Here is a 21322-nt window from a genome sequence, read left to right on the forward strand (position 1 = left end):
ACCTCAACTTTATAAAGAGTTTTACCTTAAAATACCTACAGCTCACATTATATTTAATTGTGAAAGACTGAATGTTTCCCCCTTAAGATTGAGAACAAGGCAAACATTTTCTCTATCATCATTCTTGTTTTTAAAGATTTTATTTATTTAGCCATGAGAGACAGAGAGATAGGGAGAGACACAGACAGAGGGAGAAGTAGGCTCCTTGCTGGGAGCCCAATGTGGGACTTGATCTCAGGACCCAGGATCACAACCTGAGCCAAAGGTAGACGCTCAACCGCTGAGCCATCCGGCGTCCCACTCTATCACCATTCTTATTCAATACACTACTGGAACTTCTAGCCATTATAGTAAGGTATACAGATAGAAAGGAATATATAATAATACCTCTATTTACAGATGAAATTATTGTTTTGTGAAAATCCCAAATAACCTACAAAAAAAAAGGAGCCCCTCTATAAATAATAGTGAGTTCAGCAAGGTTTCAGGATACAGTGTCAACACAAAAACTAATCATTTTTGTATACTAACAATGGACATGCAGAAACTGGAATTTTTAAAAAGTAATACTATTTACAATCACCCAAAGATAAGGAAATAGGTATACCCTAAAACAGGTTCAGGTTCTGTATGCCGGTTATTATGAAATATTTCTAAAAGAAATTAAAGAAGACCTAAACAAATAAATGGAGAAACACTAAGGATTGGAAGATTCAACATAGTAAAGATGACAGTTATCCCTCAGTTTAGATACAGGCTTAATACAGTCCCAACAAGATTTTGTTGTTGTTTGGTTTTGTTTTTATAGGTATGGAGAAGCTTGTTCTAACATATATATGAGAAGGTATAGATCCCAGAATAGCTTAAACAATCTTAACAAAGAAGAAAATGGTATCTGATATATAGGGCTATTATGTTGTTACAGTAGGCAAAGCAATGTGCTATTGGCAGAGGGATTGATGTATAGATCAATAGAACAGAATAGAGATTCAAGAAATAGTTCCATACAAATTTGCCCAGCTGATTTTTGACACAAGTGCAAAAGCAAATCAATGGAGAATAGATAACCTTTTAAACAAATGATGTTAGTGTAATTAAACATCCATAGAGAAAATAATAAACCTCAACCTAAGTATTACATCTTATACAAAAGTTAACAAAAAATGGATTGCATACTTAAATAGAAAACATAAAATACAGACCTCTTTGGGGAAAAAATATAGGAGAAAATATTCAGGATTTGAGTCCAGGGAAAGACTTCATAGACTTGGTAACAGAATTACAGTCAATCAAAGGAAAAGGTCACACATTTGATCCCATAAAAATTAAAAGCTTTTGCTCTATGAAGGTTCATGTGAAGAGGATGAAAAGCTACAGACAGGAAGGACATATTTGTAAAACACATTTGGCAGAGGACTAGTATCTAGAATATATAAAGAACACTTACAACTCAACATTAAGAAACAACAGAACCACCACAACAAAACAATTCAATTAAAAAAGAAAATATCCAGACATTTCACTGAAGAGTACATGAAGGTAGAAAATAAGAATATGAAAAGATGGCCAACACCACTAGCCATGCAAACTGAAACTACAATGATATTACCAACCTAAAAAAATGACTAAATTTAAAGAAAAATGACAACAATAAGTGTTGGCAATAATGCAGAGGAATCATTATATTGCTAGTGGGAAGGCAAAATGGTACAGCCATTTTGGAAAACAGTTTATCAATTTGTTATAAAACCAAACATGTAACCATATAATCCAATAATTGTACTCTTGGTGTTTATCACAGAGAAATAAAAATTCATGTTCACACCAAAGCTTATACACAGTTTAATTTGTAATAGCCCCAAATTGAAAACAGCTCAGATGTCCTTCAACACATGAGGGGTTTAAAAAAATGTGGTACATACATTCCATGCAATACTACTTAGCAATGAGCAAAAAACAGATATACTGATTTAAGTAACAACTTAGATGATTCTCTAGGGAATTACACTGAATGAAAAAGGCTAATTCCTGAAGGTTACAAGATCATATACTATGATTTTATTTATATTTAAGATTTTTGAAATGACAATTTTTTAAAATGAATTAAAAAGTGAGTTCTATTAAAAGAGGGTCAAGAGAGAGGCTGGTGTTATACATGAACAATATTAGGGATCCTTGTGGTGATGAAACTCTTTATTGTCTTGACTTTCATTGTGGACAGACCTAAATTAGTGATAAAATTGTATAGAATTAAACATACATGACTATAAGTAACACTGGAGATCTGAATAAGATTGGTGAATTATATTAATGTGATAGTATACTGTAGTTTTGCAAAATGTATCATTAGGGAACATCAGGTGTAGTAGGCAGACAAATGCCTCCTGCCCTTATCTGTGTCCTAATCCCTGAAACCTGAATATGTCAAGAGGTTGAATGACAAAAGGGACTTTGTTTATGTGATTAAGGATGTAGGACAGGGAGATTTTGTAAATTATTTAAGTAGGCCCAATGTAATTACAGTAGTCCCTATAAGGGAAGGAGGGAGACAGAAGAGTCAGAGAAGGGGATATGAGGATGTAAGCAGAGAGTAGTGATGTAATTACTGTCTAAGAAATGTGGACAGCCTCTAGAAGCTAGAAAATTTAAGGAAGCAGTTTCTCCCCCAGTCTCCAGAAGGAATGCAATCTTACCATCACTTTGGATTTTTAGCCCAGTGAAACCAGTTTTAGACTTCTGACCTCCAGAATTATCAGGTAGTAAATCTGTTCTGCTTTAAGCCGTAAGTATGTGATCATTTGTTACAACAGCAGTAGGAAAATCATATACTGGTTAAGTCCATATGTGCCCATGTTAGTTCTCTGTATTATTTCTTATAACTTCATGTAAATCTACAATTACCTGAGTGCAGTTTTCAATTAAAATATTATGAATCTCATCTGTCATATGAGCAATGCCAATTTGAGTTTTCTTGAAGCATGAAACCAAGAAAAAAAGATAATGAAAGGGCAGAAAAGAAATCTCTTCTCTTTAATAAGATTTATAATACCTAAGCGTTTTTTTTAAATCTGTATATTGGCAGTTGAATAGTTACCTTTCTACAATACTTCCTTGTTTCTTCCTTCTAGTATACTAGTATGGCAATAACATAAGGGTCATTGGTTTCAAATGCCTCTGTTCATAGGCCAGCATCACTCAAAGCTTCTGAACTCTTAGACAAATTCTAGGTTTTTTCATTGTAAATTGGAAATGATAAGAGTATCTCCTTCAAAGGGAAATTCTAAACAAATATTTCTGGGAATGTGATGGTGGTATCCAGTTCTATGTATTTTTCTAAATTCTTCACCCAGACTCCTCAACTCTTCCCTCTCTAGCTCCTTACCCCAAAATGTGTCCACCTCTACTAGAAGGCTCTGAAATGGCTCTCAGTGATCCTATCTCCTGGTATTCATGTTTTTTTTTTTTTTAAATCATCTGCTGCCTTAGAGCATGTGTGAGAGTTATTACATTTTATTGAATGGAATAGCAAAATAATAGGATGTCACTTCAAATGTTAAGTTACAAAACAAAACAAAACTAATGGCTTAAATCATGGGTGCCCTCTTCCTGGATTTTTTTCACCTGCTTGATGTCAAAAGTCTAAGTAAGCATTTATGGTAAGTATGAATATGTGAATAAATTCCTGATAAAACTGCTAGAAGCATTTTTCAAGAAACAGTTTATTAACTCAGATTAATCTATTTTTTGTTGGGTATTTATTCAGAATAACAAAATGAAATGAAATATTTTAGGCAAGGTTGATGATAAGGGTTTAGGAGTAAATAAGAAGACTGCTATGCATTCACACATCTTCCCAGGATAAGTCTCTTTAAACTATATTCCTTCACATTCTCTACTTTTTTAATAAACTAAAGAAACCACAGATTTTTCAAGAGGATAAGTAAATAACTTATCTTTGTGTGTGGTAGTGTCTATACTGGGTGTGGAGTATGGGAATTACCATTGGCTATCTTGTTTGTAAAATGCATGCTGAAGTTGAATATTAGATAAAAATATGCATTCTTTCCTCTTTTTTTGCTGTATAACAAGATTTGTCTCTGAAATACCTGTTCCATTTGTCCTACCTAGGGCCCCACAGATTTAAGTCTGAGAACTTGCACCATTCTAAGTTCATATTCTATTTCTTCCTGGAAAATTTTTTTAAAAAGTAAAATAAGGTTATTCACCCAAGATCCTTCTTTCTTCTTTGTTGTTGTTACTGTAGCACTGATACCACTCAGCAAGGTCTCCTTTGAAAATAATAATGCCTACCAGTGCAGCAAACACCGATGCTCTGACTGCAAATACAGAGATGAAGATTTTGAAATAGGCTTTAATGTTAATAATAATTTCAGTTAGCATTCAAATATGGTTCTATATGCCAATGGCAAGAAATATGCAAGGATTGAAATTGAAGATCCATTGGTTGGATCTCTTCCCTCATCTGTTTTCAGTGTTTCCCTAGAGCCCGGTCAAGTCTCCAGCCTCTGACCAATTCCATGCTTGGTATAATGCATTTGTGGCCTTATGTTACTGGATGCCATCATGAAATTTTGTGGTTGAAAGAAGAGTGTCTAAGGGGAGACATGCAATTTCTTAGTATTTATTACACTATCTAAAGGAGATATTTACAAACTGTTAATTAGCAAACTGAGCAATTGTTAAGTGAATTTAGTAATAAAAGATTTCTGTAAAATACCCTCCAATGGCTGAGGATTGTAAGTAGCATACTGTCTTTTCTGACCAAGGACCATTGGCCAAGTCAGATCTTAGGCATAGGGCAGTCTGAATCCTGAATCTGGAGAACAGAAGCTAAAACTTACCTTTCCTCCTTATTTGATGGTTGAATTTATAGGAGTGTGAAATATTTACACAACTGTATCAACTATTCACCATTCACTTGCAGGAACCATAAAGAAAGAAAGATAAAATTGACAATACTGGCCAAAATGACATTTGAAATTATCTACGAATTTTATTTACACCTTGTCACAAATAAAGAGAATGCTGCTTCAAACTCCCAAATCTGATAGCTGCCTGAATGTGTAGAGAACATTTTCTAAATTGCCTAATTAATTTACTTTCAGTGTACAGTCTGTATACAGGAAGATCTGAAGCCTTGCTTGAACAGCATTCTTATTAAAGGTGTTATATCACACAAATAAAGTAGTGTGCTAATTATATTATAAAATATACTGCAACTTGGGATGCCTGGGACGCTCAGCGGTTGAGCATCTATCTGCCTTCAGCCCAGGGTATGGTCCTGGAGTCCTGTGATCGAGTCCCGAATCGGGCTCCCTGCATGGAGCCTGCTTCTCCCTCTGCCTATGTCTCTGCCTCTCTCTGTGTCTCTCATGAATGAATGAATGAATGAATAAATAAATACTGCAACTTAAAGCTAGTGAACTTTGTGTAGTCATTTTGTCAATAAAATTAAGCTAATGAAAATGAAAACAGATCAAATGCACGTTAATTGAAAGTTATTTATAAAAATAGTTTTGGTTTCCCCTAATTTAGTGTTACTGTTCTCATCATATTTATCTTAATGATGAAACTATACATAAATTGTTTAGATAATTCTGTGAGCTCTTAGTGACATGTGTTATCAAGCTGTAAAAGAGGACACAGTGCTCTGTTACATGTCTTATATTAAGTTTTAGTAACAATAATTACTTACAAAAATCTTTAACAGCTTTATTAAAGGATAATTGACGAGCAAACTGCATATATCTAGTGTACAATTTGATAATTTTGATCTATGTATAAGTCTGTGAAACCATCATCAAAATTAAGAGAGTGAACATGGTCATCATCCACAATAGTTTCTGCAGTCCTTCACCCTGCTTGGAAGTAACTGTGTATCTGCTTTCTGTCCCTACTATTTATATATTCTAGTGTTTCATCTAGATGAAATTATGAAGTATATTGTCTTCATTGTCTGGCTTCTTGCATTCTGCATAATAATTTTTAGAGTCATCGAGGTTGTTGCTTGTATCAACTGTGGTCCATTCATTTTTATTGTTGAATAATCTTTGTCTGGACATGTGCTTTCATTCATTTTGGGTGAATAAATAATAGTGGAATGGCAAAAAAAAAAAAAAAAGAAAATATTTCTCCATATAGACCAATGAACTGGTGAATGATAGCCAATCTTATAGCCTCTACAAAATATTTTATAAATTGATTTTTGTCACCATCTTAATGCCATGTTCGTATGATGTAATTATATTAGTGTCCTAATACCTCATTAGTATATAATATATGAGAGACTTTCTTTCATTATCACAAATCTACAACTTAATCTTAGAACCATCCATTTCTCCTTTTCCAGCCAGCCAGGACACAATTCAAGTCCCATTGAAATGAATGAATGGACAAACCACCATTCTAGGCTATTAGGGCAAGAGAAAAGAGAGGGAAAATTTATCCCAGATCTTTCTCAATTGTCTTCTTCTTCCAGTCTCGTTTTATAAGCTTGAATAAGGATGCCAACACAACATCTGGAGGCCAGAGAATTATGCTGAAATGTGTTATTCCCAGATTGCTTTGTGTTTTCAAAAGCATAGATACCCTGTTTCCCATGTGTTTTCTTACATACTCCTCTTTATTTTTAAAAAAAGATTATTTATTTATTCATAGAGACACACAGAGAGAGAGAGAGAGGCAGAGACACAGGCAGAGGGAGAAGCAGGCTCCATGCAGAAAGCCTGACATGGGACTTGATCCTGGGTCTCCAGGATCACACCCTGGGCTACAGGCAGCGCTAAACTGCTGCGCCACCAGGGCTGCCCACATACTCCTCTTTAAACATAAAGCACCATCTTCACCATTTTCAAATGGACAGATTCTGTTTATCTATCATTAAAAGCAAAGCCACCTGCAATCCCCTCCCAAGGTGGTTGTAACTGTTTTCTAAATGTCTGTGTAATTTATGTGTGTGTGCTATATTGGTTAGATTTTATAAAGATAATATTGCATAACAAATTTCTCTAATAGTGAATTAAAACAATAATTATTTATTATTGCTTATGTATTTATGGGCCTATTGGATTTCAACTGGTGGAGACAGCATTTTATTTTTTTTTAAAGATTTTATTTATTTATCCATGAGAGACACACAAAGAGAGGCAGAGACATAGGCAGAGGGGGAAGCAGGCTCCCTGCAAGGAGCCCAATGCGGGACTCAATCCCAGACCCCGGGATCACTCCCTGAGCCAAAGGCAGATGCTCAACCACTGAGCCACCTAGGCGTCCTGAGACAGCATTTTTCTTACTGCAAATGTATAGATTAGCACATGTTGTTCTTGTCTTCCTCCTTCTGGGACTATTGGATTAACTATTACCAGGGCTGCCCACATACTCCTCTTTATTTTTAAAAAAAAAAGATTATTTATTTATTATAGAGGACACACAGAGAGAGAGAGAGAGGCAGAGACACAGGCAGAGGGAGAAGCAGGCTCCATGCAGAAAGCCTGACATGGGACTTGATCCTGGGTCTGCCAGGATCACACCTGGGCTACAGGCAGCGCTAAACTGCTGCGCCACCAGGGCTGCCCACATACTCCTCTTTATTTTTAAAAAAAAAAGATTATTTATTTATTATAGAGGACACACAGAGAGAGAGAGAGAGGCAGAGACACAGGCAGAGGGAGAAGCAGGCTCCATGCAGAAAGCCTGACATGGGACTTGATCCTGGGTCTGCCAGGATCACACCTGGGCTACAGGCAGCGCTAAACTGCTGCGCCACCAGGGCTGCCCACATACTCCTCTTTATTTTTAAAAAAAGATTATTTATTTATTATAGAGGACACACAGAGAGAGAGAGAGAGGCAGAGACACAGGCAGAGGGAGAAGCAGGCTCCATGCAGAAAGCCTGACATGGGACTTGATCCTGGGGATCTCCGGAATCACACCCTGGGCTACAGGCAGCGCTAAACTGCTGCGCCACCAGGGCTGCCCACATACTCCTCTTTATTTTTAAAAAAAGATTATTTATTTATTATAGAGGACACACAGAGAGAGAGAGAGAGGCAGAGACACAGGCAGAGGGAGAAGCAGGCTCCATGCAGAAAGCCTGACATGGGACTTGATCCTGGGTCTGCCAGGATCACACCTGGGCTACAGGCAGCGCTAAACTGCTGCGCCACCAGGGCTGCCCACATACTCCTCTTTAAACATAAAGCACCATCTTCAATCACCTAATGCAATGGACAGATTCTGTTTATCTATCATTAAAAGCAAAGCCACCTGCAATCCCCTCCCAAGGTGGTTGTAACTGTTTTCTAAATGTCTGTGTAATTTATGTGTGTGTGCTATATTGGTTAGATTTTATAAAGATAATATTGCATAACAAATTTCTCTAATAGTGAAATTCTAAACAAATATTTCTGGAATGTGATGGTAGTATCCAGTTCTATGTATTTTTCTAAATCTTCACCCAGACTCCTCAACTCTTCCCTCTCTAGCTCCTTACCCCAAAATGTGTCCACCTCATACTAGAAGGCTCTGAAATGGTTCTCAGTGATCCTATCTCCTGGTATTCATGTTTTTTTTTTTTAAATCATCTGCTGCCTTAGAGCATGTTGATAGTTATTACATTTTATTGAATGGAATAGCAAAATAATAGGATGTCACTTCAATGTAAAGTTACAAAACAAAACTAATGGCTTAAATCATGGGTGCCCTCTTCCTGGATTTTTTTCACCTGCTTGATGTCAAAAGTCTAAGTAAGCATTTATGGTAAGTATGAATATGTGAATAAATTCCTGATAAAACTGCTAGAAGCATTTTTCAAGAAACAGTTTATTAACTCAGATTAATCTATTTTTTGTTGGGTATTTATTCAGAATAACAAAATGAAATGAAATATTTTAGGCAAGGTTGATGATAAGGGTTTAGGAGTAAATAAGAAGACTGCTATGCATTCACACATCTTCCCAGGATAAGTCTCTTTAAACTATATTCCTTCACATTCTCTACTTTTTTAATAAACTAAAGAAACCACAGATTTTTCAAGAGGATAAGTAAATAAACTTATCTTTGTGTGTGGTAGTGTCTATACTGGGTGTGGAGTATGGGAATTACCATTGGCTATCTTGTTTGTAAAATGCATGCTGAAGTTGAATATTAGATAAAAATATGCATTCTTTCCTCTTTTTTTGCTGCTATAACAAGATTTGTCTCTGAAATACCTGTTCCATTTGTCCTACCTAGGGCCCCACAGATTTAAGTCTGAGAACTTGCACCATTCTAAGTTCATATTCATTTTTCTTCCTGGAAAATTTTTTAAAAAGTAAAATAAGGTTATTCACCCAAGATCCTTCTTTCTTCTTTGTTGTTGTTACTTAAGTGAAGTAACTTTATAAAAACCTACCACAAATGGAAATGTAATATCAAAAGCCAAATAAACAATAGCTGTACCAGGTAGTGCTCTAAGTATTTTTATACGTTAATGCAGTGTATTCTCACAACAGATCTTTGTAACACTATTGTTGTGCCTCCTGTTTTATATTTAAAAAAAGGAAATGTGATACAGAGGGATGAAATGACTTGTCTTTGGTCATACAGCTCATAAGTAGTAGAATCAATATTTGGAAATAGGCTTCAGAATTTACTATTTTTAAGGACTGCATTCAGTGATAACACTTTTCACTATTCCAGTGTGTTCATCCTTCAGGGTTCTAAAATATTTCTTTATGAACTAAATAACTAATTTAGTAACTAGAATTCAGTTTTACTAATTAAAAAATATAAATTGAATGCATAGCAATGAACTAATGAAGAGACTTAAAGATAAATTGTGTCAGTATAAATAAATAAAAATAAAAATCTGCATCTAAAATGAGGAAAAGAGATACTTCCAGTTAATACATCGTTTTGTCTTTAACAGTGTTTTAGGAAGTTTGTACTATGGTGTCATTAGCACCCAGGCACTCAGGAAAATAAGTATTTCTTGTCCTCCAGCTACATGATACAACTCAGTCAAGCAAGGAATACATTTTAGTATTTTTATATCTAAAATGTAAACATTACTGTGAAGTACAAATGAAGTGTATTTTTAAGCTTATTAAAAGTAATGATCATTACTGAATCTGTTATGTAATGTTAACATGATGCTACATCCTACTTTGAAAGTACAAAATCCTTTCCCTGCTTGGAGAAGGTGCATTTGGAGCCCTGGTTGGCCTTTATGTAATTTTTAGAAGATTGGGCACTTCTGCTTCTTCCATTCATGATAAGAGAGGTAGTAAGCTGACAGAAACAATTTCTTTTTATTTACTGGCCATTATGGTTATAAAATACTGCAGACACAAGCTTAACATAAATCAGTTTCCCTCAGATGAATGTGCCTTCAGAGAGGCTTTCTGCCAAGGTTCCTCACCTCGACCATATCTCTCTGGAGTACTCTTGCTCTGTCTTTGGCAGCCCTTCTGAATTTATTTTGCTTTTAATTCTGAATAATCCTCAATCAGAAGACAAACAGAGGCTTGAAACTTTAGAGTTTAAAGGGACTTTAGAGGTTATATCAGTTAGATCATTTGTCTCAGGACTCTTTCTGCTTCAAACGACAGAATACATGACTCAAACTCACGTAAGTAAAAAGGGAATTTATGTTATGGTCTCTGGAAATTAATGATCTGAATATAAGGTAAGCATCAGGGAAGGCTTGATATAGTGGCTCAAAAATCTCATCAAGAACTGTATCACTTTCCATTTCTCCACTCTTTGTTTACAGTATGTACTTCATTCTCAAGTTTTTTCATGATTTCCTTCATAAGGAGTTGGAATGCACTGATTTACTTTAGTCAGAGCCCACCCTTTCACTTGGAGTGTAGAGCCAATACTCCCCAAATGATAGGGCTTCTCTACAAATGGAGATTCACAATGCTAAAAGAACTGGGAAAAAAATGGATGTTAGGAAGGAAGTCAAAAGATATATATACTATCAACCCTGTTATTTTATAGATGAGGAAGAGAGGTCTCTGAGCCACAAAATGGGAAAAGAAAAACATTTATTAGACAAACTAAATTTCTGTGACCAGAAATAAACATTAATTTTATTAAGCCAGTGAGATGTCAGGGTTAACTCTCGACTGTGGGGAATACAGATTTTGTCCATTTGGTCATCTTTTCAACATTAATTTTGAGTTTCAGTCATTAAACTAGGTACTGGGGATGAACATACTCTCCAGGATGTCACTCATCCAGAACACATGCTTTGAATCTTAATCTCTGGTTTTTAGACTTCTGAGTGATCAAGGTTTTTCCCTCAGCAAAATAAGGACAATGAGCAATGTATATAATGATGAAACAAACCATTCACTGGTTAGTTGGATAGCACATGAAGATATAGCTCCAGCGCATTTCCTCCTGTGTTGGGTACATTACTTCTCATGTACTCCTTGAAGTAGTACAAAGAAGCTTGTTTGTTTATTTGTTTTTACAAATGAATAATAGACTGACATGCATTTTCAGATGTTAGGTTACCCTTTCAGGAGATACCTTGTTCAACTAATGTCTGAAGCTGTCAGCTCTTTTGTATGGGACTCATTTATTCAATAATATTTATGGAGGGTCTGTTATATGTCAGGCAGTCATCTGGGCAATTGGAGATATATGTGAACAAAATGCAGATAAATTCTGCCCTTTCTTATATTTACATAACATTATAATGATATGGTACAGAAAGAACATAGATAAGTAAAATATATTTATATCAAATGATATGAGTGCTATAGAGATAAAGTCGGAAAGAGGGGTAAGGTAGGTGGTATGTAATAGATTTTGCTGTGGTTAAGAATCTAACTGACTTAAGTTTTCAGATTACTTCCTGGTTTAGTTCTATGATTCTGTAATTTTGGGACCCAGCCTCCCTGTTATGGGAATTTAGCACAATGAAATAAGACTTGAAGTGTTAATATGTGTCTAGGTAACCTTGCTTTTTAAGAAGATACCTTCATGACCTCGCTCCCCCTTCAAGTCTTTTTAAGATGTCATTATTTCAAGATGTGTATGGTGACCAGTTCATTTACAGTGGTATTACATTACCTGCCCTCATTCTCCTCAACCCCCTCCCCTGCTCCAATTTTATTCCATAGTGCTTATTACTTTCCAACACACTATATAACTTATACGTTTATTACATTTCATGGGTATTTTCTCTCTCTCCATATAAGAATTTAAGTTCCACAAGATAGGGACAATAAATTCCTTTTTATTGCTGCATCTCCTATACCTATCTAACATAATACGCACTCAATAAATACTTATGAAAGGAAGACCAGGAGAGACAGAGGCAGTGGAGTATAATAGTAGAAGTACATGTTTTGGAGATTCACATTATTGGTTCAGACATGCCCTTAGTTAGTCAATACAACCTCCTTAAGCTTTAGTTTATTGATACAATGTAATTTTTTCCTGAAAAAAAATCATTATAGGAATGACACAAAATAAGTATGTAAAGCTTGTAACTTATTTCTTACCCTAAATAAATAATAGATGTGGCTGTTGCTGTTGATCATATTGTGCTAATGCAATTGTTTTATTATTTGACAGATATTTGTTGGATATCTAATAATGTTCTAGGCACAGTGCTAGGCAAATGCGGACATCAGCATATGGTGAGATCCTCTCTTCTAGCCCTGTAGTTTTGGAGCTCTCCCTGTTCCAGAGTTCTGTTTCCAGTTGTGTTATCATCTAAAGCAATGAATCTAGGGCATCTGAGTGGCTTAGTCTGTTAAGCAGTCAACTCTTAGTGTTGGCTCAGGTCATGATCTCAGGGTTGTGAGATTGAGCCCAGCATCGGGCTCCAAGTTCAGTGACGAGTCTGTTTAATATTCTCTCTCACTCTCCCCTAGCCCCTCCCCCACATATTCATGTGCATGTGTGCATGTGTACACACACTCTCTCTAAAATAAATATAAAAAAATAAAGCAGCAAATCTTATATCTCGCTATGAATTTCAAGACCTCAGAGGATTTGCTAAATATGTAGATCTGTGAGATGGAGAAGCCCACCTGGTAATTCTAACAGATCAGGTCCAAAATGGAGAAGGGTAAAAGTGTGTTTTCAGCAGTTTAGGGATGGTCTGTTTTCAAACGTAGCTGATCTTTAAAACAAAATTTTAGGAAATCTAAACCTACCCTAAAACATACCTAATGATTGTTTTAAAATTGTTCTAGAAAGTTGTATTTTCAACCTGGCCATGAGCTTCTGGATTTTGATGCTTATTTGAAGCAAGGAATCAATCTTAAAGATTCGTGGAAATAGGGGAAGTCTTTAAGAAGATTTGAAGTAGGGAGAAGCAAGGTATAGAAGACTTTCTAAACCTTTCAAGTAATATTTGATAAAAGATCACCTTCTTCTATCTGGGAGTTAGTTAACTATCCATATCTTTTCCAATTTTAAGGGTTTTTGAACACAGGGGGGAAAAAAGAGAGAGAGGGGCAAACCAAGAAACAGACTCTTAACTATAGAGAACAAACTGATGGTTACCAGAAGGGAGGTGGGTGAGGGGATGGGTCAAATATATGATGGGGATTATGGAGTACCCTTGTGATGAGCACCTGGTGTTGTATGGAAGTACTGAATCACTATATTGTACACCTGAAACTAATATTACATTGTTTGTTAACTGGAGTTTATATAAAAACTTAAAAAAAAGAAAAGAAAAGAATCTATGATACCTCTGAAAATAATTCTGCAAAGAATTTGAAAAAAAAAAAAAAACCTTCCTGTTATGCCAAGTGGGAATCTTTCATGCTTACTTAGGCAATTTGTCTCTAGGGCTGCAGACACTATGGGCCCTCCTGGAAGCTGCTAAGAGCCAGAGAACTGAAGGGTGTTTACTTTTCATATCTTGGACTTGGCACGGTGCAGCCTTGGGGCAAATACATCACAAGTCAACCTAAAAGTTTTGGCTTAACTTTGGTGTCTTCCAAAATTGTATTTCAAGAGACTCTACAAGATATTTCTACTCAATTAAAACTTTTATCAAAGGGGATACTTCTGGGTAGCTCAGTCGGTTAAGCATCTGCCTTCGGCTCAGGTGTGAACCTGGAGTATCAGGATCAAGCACCACATCAGTCTCCCTGCTCAACTGGGAGTATGCTTTGCCCTCTGTTCCCCACCCTAATTGCACTCTCTCTGTCACTGCTCTCTTTCTCTCAAATAAATAAATAAAATCTTTAAAAAAATTTATATCTAGGGAAACTACATGGAAGGAAATGCCAGCTGAGAATTCTTTTTTTAAATTATTTTAAGAATAAGTTCTCTATCATCTGTCTACCTATAGATACAGATATTTAGATGGGTTATTACGTGATGAGAGAAGTTAGTAATTGGGCATTCAGCTTTGTCATAGTAAGAAAAAGGCAATTTTTTGGTGGAGCAAGAACCTATGAGCAGAAAAACAAAATGAATATGGGAATTTTGTCTCCACAGAAGAAATGGGAACTTTATAAAGAAAGAATAAGATGATGCAGGTGATAAGGAAATTAGGGAAACTGACTTGTAATGTAATTACAGAACCAAGAGAAATCCCACTATTGAGAGAAGAATCTATGGAACAAAAATTTGGCTAACATTTAGAAGATTTTTTTTAAAATGCCAGAAAGATAAAAATCTAATTATCATCATTGTGTTAGAAGGATTTAATAATGATAAAGAAACTTGATGCCAGTTTGGGAAATGCCACATACTCTGGGACCTTATTACACTGTGGAGCTCCAATTATAATGTTGTGCTGTATATCCAGAGATGAAATTACAGGCCCACCATCTGTTTTACTGGTGATGGGATTCATTTGGAGATTTTAGTTTATGCCAATGCTGCATATTTGCAAGGCAAGAGCTGGTGGCTCCTGTCTGTTTCCATGACCCATGCCAAGTCATTTGCACTATCTGGTTTCACCAATAAGAGATAACGTATCATGTGATAAAGATGGTGGCTTTTTAGGAAGGGCTTAGCAATTGATGATACATGATAAGTCTTAAACCATAAAGGCGTTATATTTGAGAAGCATCTATGTCTAGATAGAAAACTGAAAACACTAACTTTTAGCATTTTATATGCTGTGTGGGTTTCCACCAGTAGTTCTCAACAGAGTACTTTTGTCCCATAGAGGATATTTGGCAATGTATGTAGATATTTTTATTTTTGCAGCTTAGAAGAAAGATATGCTACTGTATTATAGCATGTAGAGTCTATGGGTGCTGCTAAACATCTTACAAAACACAGGTCAGGCCCCACACAGCAAAGAATTATTTGGCCAAAAATATATGTAGTGTCAAGGTCAAGAACCCTAGTTTAGACTAACAGTTTTTCTGAGTCTTCCCCCCTTTCCTTATATGAGGATAGTTTCTTACAGAGTTAATCAAAGAATTAATGAGATGACGCATATACAAATGCCTGAGAAATGGTAGATATTTACTGAATTTTGAATATGAACATTTAAAACTAACTAAAAAGTGATTCTGAAACTTTATGAAGTTGGTTGGAATAGGATTCTGAGTGTAGACAATGGGCATCATGTTGTAAGTGACACTGACCTACAGCATTTGGAGCAGAAGTGTATGAGGTATTTATTTTATGTATTTTATGTCTCTTTATTATAATTATGTAATTACTTCCTATTCTGTACCAGAATTTTTATAAGAAGTGTGTAGTTTTTTTTTAAATTTTTTTTAAATTTTTTATTTATGTATGATAGTCACAGAGAGAGAGAGAGAGACACAGGCAGAGGGAGAAGCAGGCTCCATGCACCAGGAGCCCGATGCGGGACTCGATCCTGGGTCTCCAGGATCGTGCCCCGGGCCAAAGGCAGGCGCTAAACCGCTGCGCCACCCAGGGATCCCAGAAGTGTGTAGTTTTTATAAAGAGAGGGCTCTCCCATTACAGTTCAAAGTGGTTTTTTTTAGTCTTATGTTTATGGACAATTTAATATAAATAGAATTATGACATTTTAGGGGTGGATACTTGACACTGCATTTCTCAAAACTCACAAAATTTTACAGCTCAAACTCTGAACTCTACTGTATGCAAACTTAAAACACTGATTAAGATATCAGAGTCACAAGATAGGATGCTGACTGTAAACAAAGACTCTGTATAATGAACATATAACCTTACTGAATAAGGTGGTGGGAAAGGTGCTACACTAAGTAACTTTGGAATTGAGAGACTAAGGACTAAAGACTGTACTACTAAACTGTACAGAAACACTGCATTCTAGTTGGTAAAGTTAGTTTCTACAGAGGCACAGGTTAATAATACTGAAATTGCTATACGTATATAGTTTGAACCACTAAGTAAATAGATGGGGAATGATTAGAGCCAATTTTTTCATTACTGTAGGGAAGGTTTTAGATAAGGAAGGGGAGAAGGCTGGAATGATCCATGGGGTAAGGAGTTAATGCTGAAGACATCCGCATGAGCTCATGTTTAGTTTAGTATAGATATATGCATATTTGTGGGTTAGTGATGCACACATGTAATTTCTAGCTCTGTCCTCTGAGACGTCCTAGAAGCAACACCACCTCAGAAGCAGTGGACACACTGTACTCCCGGTTGTTGATTTCTAATACCATGTGCTCCACTAAAAGGAACCGGAGCTTCTTAGAGAAATAGTTGACTATTATAAAAAACAAAATGACAGGGATGTGTAAAGGGGACAGAGGAGCCAAATGAAAGAGCTCTCAATAGCTTATCTTGCAACAATTAGAACAGTAAAGTATCATAATATTGGAGTATAAAGTAAATGTCCATGAGTCTGTACTGATAGAATTAAATAGCTACATGACTAAATGAATAAATACATACATACATAAATAAAAAGGGACAAACTTCCTGAGCAGAAGAATTCAAAATAACTTCTGTATATTCCACCTTCCAAAAGGTAGAACATAACTACTTTCTCTGTGTGGGCTGTACATAAGGACTTTCTTCTGAAGAGTGTGGCAACAAAAGTGGAAGAAGTTGTACTTTTATAGCATGAAATCTGATAAACAGTTATTTCACTCAAATGAATCAAGGTCAATGTCAACAGTAATGTCATGTTAATGACATATACTCATGATATGATGAGAATGGCACTTTACTTCTGTGGTTTTTCTCTCAAAAGCCTGTAACTTCAGTTCATTCTCGGAAAAAAAAAAATTAGGCGAATCTCAAAATTGGGACATTCTACAAAATACCTGATCAGTATTCCTCAAAACTGTCAAAATCATCAAAAACAAGGAAAATTTGAGAAAGAGAAACTGTCATAGCTGAGAGAAGCCTAAGGAGACATGATGACAAAATGTAATGTGGTTTCCTGGATGGGATCCTGGAACAGGAAAAAGGACATACGGTAGAAATCAGAAAAATCTGATTCAGGTATGGGCTTTAATTAATAGCCATAAATCACTTTTGGTATATTAATTACAAAAATGTATCATGTTAGTGTTAATGTAATATGATAATAGGGAATAGTGGAAATATATCCATTATTATAGATAATAAGAAGAGAAAGTGGGTGTGGGATATAGGGAGATTCTAAATTATCTTTGAAACTTTTGTTTTAAAATTATCTTTTGTAAATGTACATCTATTTTAAAGTTAAAAGTTATGTAAAGAAAACAAAACACCTATGTCTTAGGACATCTCTATAGACTCAGATTTAATTTGCTGGGGTGGAGCTTGAGTTTATCTATGTTTTAAAAGAGCCCGGGGTAGATTCTACTAAGCATCAAATGAGGATTAAAATCCATCAATTAAAAAAAAAAAATGTATCAAATCAGTACTGTGGCACAAATTTCCTTTCCAATAGATCCTAAAATTTGCCTTTTCAGTTCAGAGGTCTGCCCTCTTCCCTAAAGATTCTTTCAGTGATCAGTAAAAGCATCTCTTTTTTTGAGTCAGAGTTTGAGCATCCAAGCCTGAGCACTCTGAGAAAACTCCAATGATATTTCTAAATTTAGTAGTATGTCCTATGTCACTTAACAACAACAACAACAACAAAATGTGGTCTCTAAATTAGAAAAAAACAAGGTTTAAAATTTATTAACTGGGGTCATGGTCCAGAAGGATGAGTTAGTACCAGAATTATGGTGCCTCCAAAGTGGCAACTGAAATGACTACTTGTTGTCCTTTGAGTTACATGTGGAAAACTTGTTTTTTTCTGTGCATAAGTTTGGTTCTGAAGTCACAGCAGGTCAGTATAACAGACATCAGTTAAAGGGATAGGATCATAAACCTTTGAGATTATCTAGTCTAGTGGTTTTCCTCTGGGCCACATATATCTTGGGAGGCTTCCATGGTGTTTATGTAGGATAAGTTCCAACTGCTCCTCTGTATCAATCAGATCAGCTCTAGTATAACCAACTTTATTTTTTTCTGGTGTCTACACATAGTATTCCATTTTTAAAAAGATTTTTGATGCTAAGGAAAAATTAATCACCAAACTAGTCCAGGTACTTGCAGGTAAGTTATCTAAAATCCAAAAGTGTCAAGGTTACATGGTTCTAGTACCCAGTTATGTCTACAATATGTATGTAATAATGTCTAACCTTGATCTCAACGTGAGTGACAGTGATGGCAGCAAATCCAAACTTTGTAAGGTCTGGTATCTATAGCTTTCTGATAACCAGGTGAGTTCAGTTCATAAGCTCAAAAATATTCAAGCACTGATAACAAATTATGTTATTTATGACAATCTCCCTTCCTTCTCAGGTATCAGATGATGTTTTTGGTCTTCCTTTTAAAGGGCAGGTTCCATTTTGTTTCTCTGGCTGTAGATACCTGTTTCAGTTGGATCTTGAACCCATTTGAAGTGAGAAATACCTTTATGTGACTCCTGCATATCTGACTTTGCTGATTCCCAGTAAAACATGGCTTACCATCTTCCTAGAAGTGCCTGGGAATTGTGAGCAAGTGCTGAGCTCAGGTTATGTTCTCCATAAGGAAGTCTTTTCAGCACCACTTTTTTAAAAGACATTTAGACTAGACTTAAGCCAATTGGCTGCAAAATTGTCAGACTGTATTGCAGGAAACTCCAGGCAAGTGGCATCCTAGAAATATAACGTATTCAGCACAATAAAGTTTGAAGCTAATCAACTCCAACAAGATGATTCAACTACTTTTAAGTGTCACCTTGTCTTAACTTTCAACAAACATACCATTGCACACAGAGCTTTGGCCTGTCTGGCGGGTATACTTCAAAAAGCTTTAATGCTTGAAAAACTCAACTGCACAAACACAGGTATGCTTTTATTATTACCAGTTTCTGAATATGGCCGCAAAAAGAAAATGCCACTGTTATTTTCTTTTAAAAGCCTGTAATAAGATAGAACTAGCAGATAGAGTATGGCCCTGAGGTGACTTAACTGTATAACTCTTTTAAAAGTTCTCAAGACTAAATTACGCTTAGTGTCTGACTCAGCATTTTACAAGCTAATATCAGAACATCTACTTAGACCTTATTAAAAACCCTTGAGAGAAGTGTAACCGTGTTTCTGGAAATTTTTTAAAGAATTTAAAGTGTTTGGAAAGAAAAATACTGGGTTGTGTAAGTACGTTTTGTTGAAAATCTCATTCAATTTTATTTGACATGAATTGTGTTTTAACTTAGAAGTAAAAATTAGTGATCTAGTGGAGAGAAATAGCATTTTATTGATTAGAAAACATGTACCCACATATGTAGGTTTTCTGGCTAACTCAACCTTATGTCCTTATGCATTACCTCTTTTACCTCTTTTTAACACAAATAATTTTGTAAAGACTCTGCATGCTTTCTGGTACAAAAGATATTAATTAATCACAGTTATTCCATTAATATGTTGAACACAGCTGTCTGGATGTCTGAATTTGAATTCTAGTTCTGTAACTTGCTAACTCTCTGACTTTTGGTACATTGTTTACCTTCTCTGAGCATTAAAGTCCTCATATAAAAAAGGGGTAATAATTATACACATTTTACAAGTTTGAGAATCAGAATAAAATAATCCATGCAATCCTTACTGACTTGTATATAGTATAAAGGATAAAAGAAACATGTAGTAAATATTAGATATTATTGTTTGCTATTTTTATGGTGATAATTTAATACACAACCCATTTCTATTTTTACCTGTCTGTCAAACTGTCAACTATTGCTTTTCTTTTATTTTCACCACTTCCCTCCCCACACCTCATATCCTTTCCCCAAATCCTTCTATCCTCTACTTTTAATCTTCTGTGGACTGGAAAACTAGATAAGAAAGTTTATAGAGTATAATAAGCTACCAAAAAGTTAATAGACTATAAAGTAATAGTTATACCTTTGGCTTTAGCATAGGAGTTTGGAGCAAGATTTGGCTCTGAGTCAATTTCAGAATTTGAGGATCTGTTATATGGAAGTAGAAATCTGATAGACATATGTAAATATATAGAAATATATTTCTAAAATAGAAATATAGAAATCTGATACATTGTTAAATATGGTTAAATTATACATATTCAACCTAATTCTATATGCTTTCTCATACACATAGCCTACATGTTTTATTTTAGTAATATAGAATAGCTCATCATTTTCTTTTAATATACAATAATTACTTAATTATTGTTTTAAGGCAACTATTATACATTTATATAACATTACATACACATAAATGTTTAGGAATGAACATTTTTAGACTTTTGAGTCATATGACAAATGGAGTTTGTTTTTCATATAAAATCAATATTCCAACAACTTTTAAAATGGTCTGACAAAAGAAGGGGAAGACCTCACTAATTTCAGCATTCAAAGACATGGGTTATTTCCAGTTTTGTGCATTCCCATTTATTTATGTATTTATTTTATTTTTTTAAGAGAGAGTTACTGGGGTGCACAAAGTGGGGGGTTGTGTGGAAGGAGGAGGTGAGGGAGGGACCCACCGAGGGAGAGAGGAAAGAGAGCATCTTAAGCAAGTTCCTTGCTCAGCGTGGAGCCCAACACAGGACATGATCTCATTACCTTGATTTCATGACCCTGAGATCATAACCTAACCTGAAATCAGGAGTTGGTCACTTAACAGACTGAGCCACCTAGGCATCCATGTGTATTCACTTTTAGTAGTTAATTCTAAACACATATACTCTTATATCATTCTGATAAAAGAATAAATTTATAAAGATTAAGAATATCATGCTTCAATTGTTATGTCTGCAAAACTTTAACCTGGGCATAATAGATTTAAAAATAAAGAATTCTTATCAATCATGAACTCAATATTTAACCAGCAAAGAAACCAAGATGTTCCCTTCACAGTAGATGTATTAGTCA

Source organism: Vulpes lagopus, chromosome 7 (genome assembly GCF_018345385.1).
Source record: "Vulpes lagopus strain Blue_001 chromosome 7, ASM1834538v1, whole genome shotgun sequence".
In the NCBI taxonomy this organism is placed as follows: Eukaryota; Metazoa; Chordata; class Mammalia; order Carnivora; family Canidae; genus Vulpes; species Vulpes lagopus.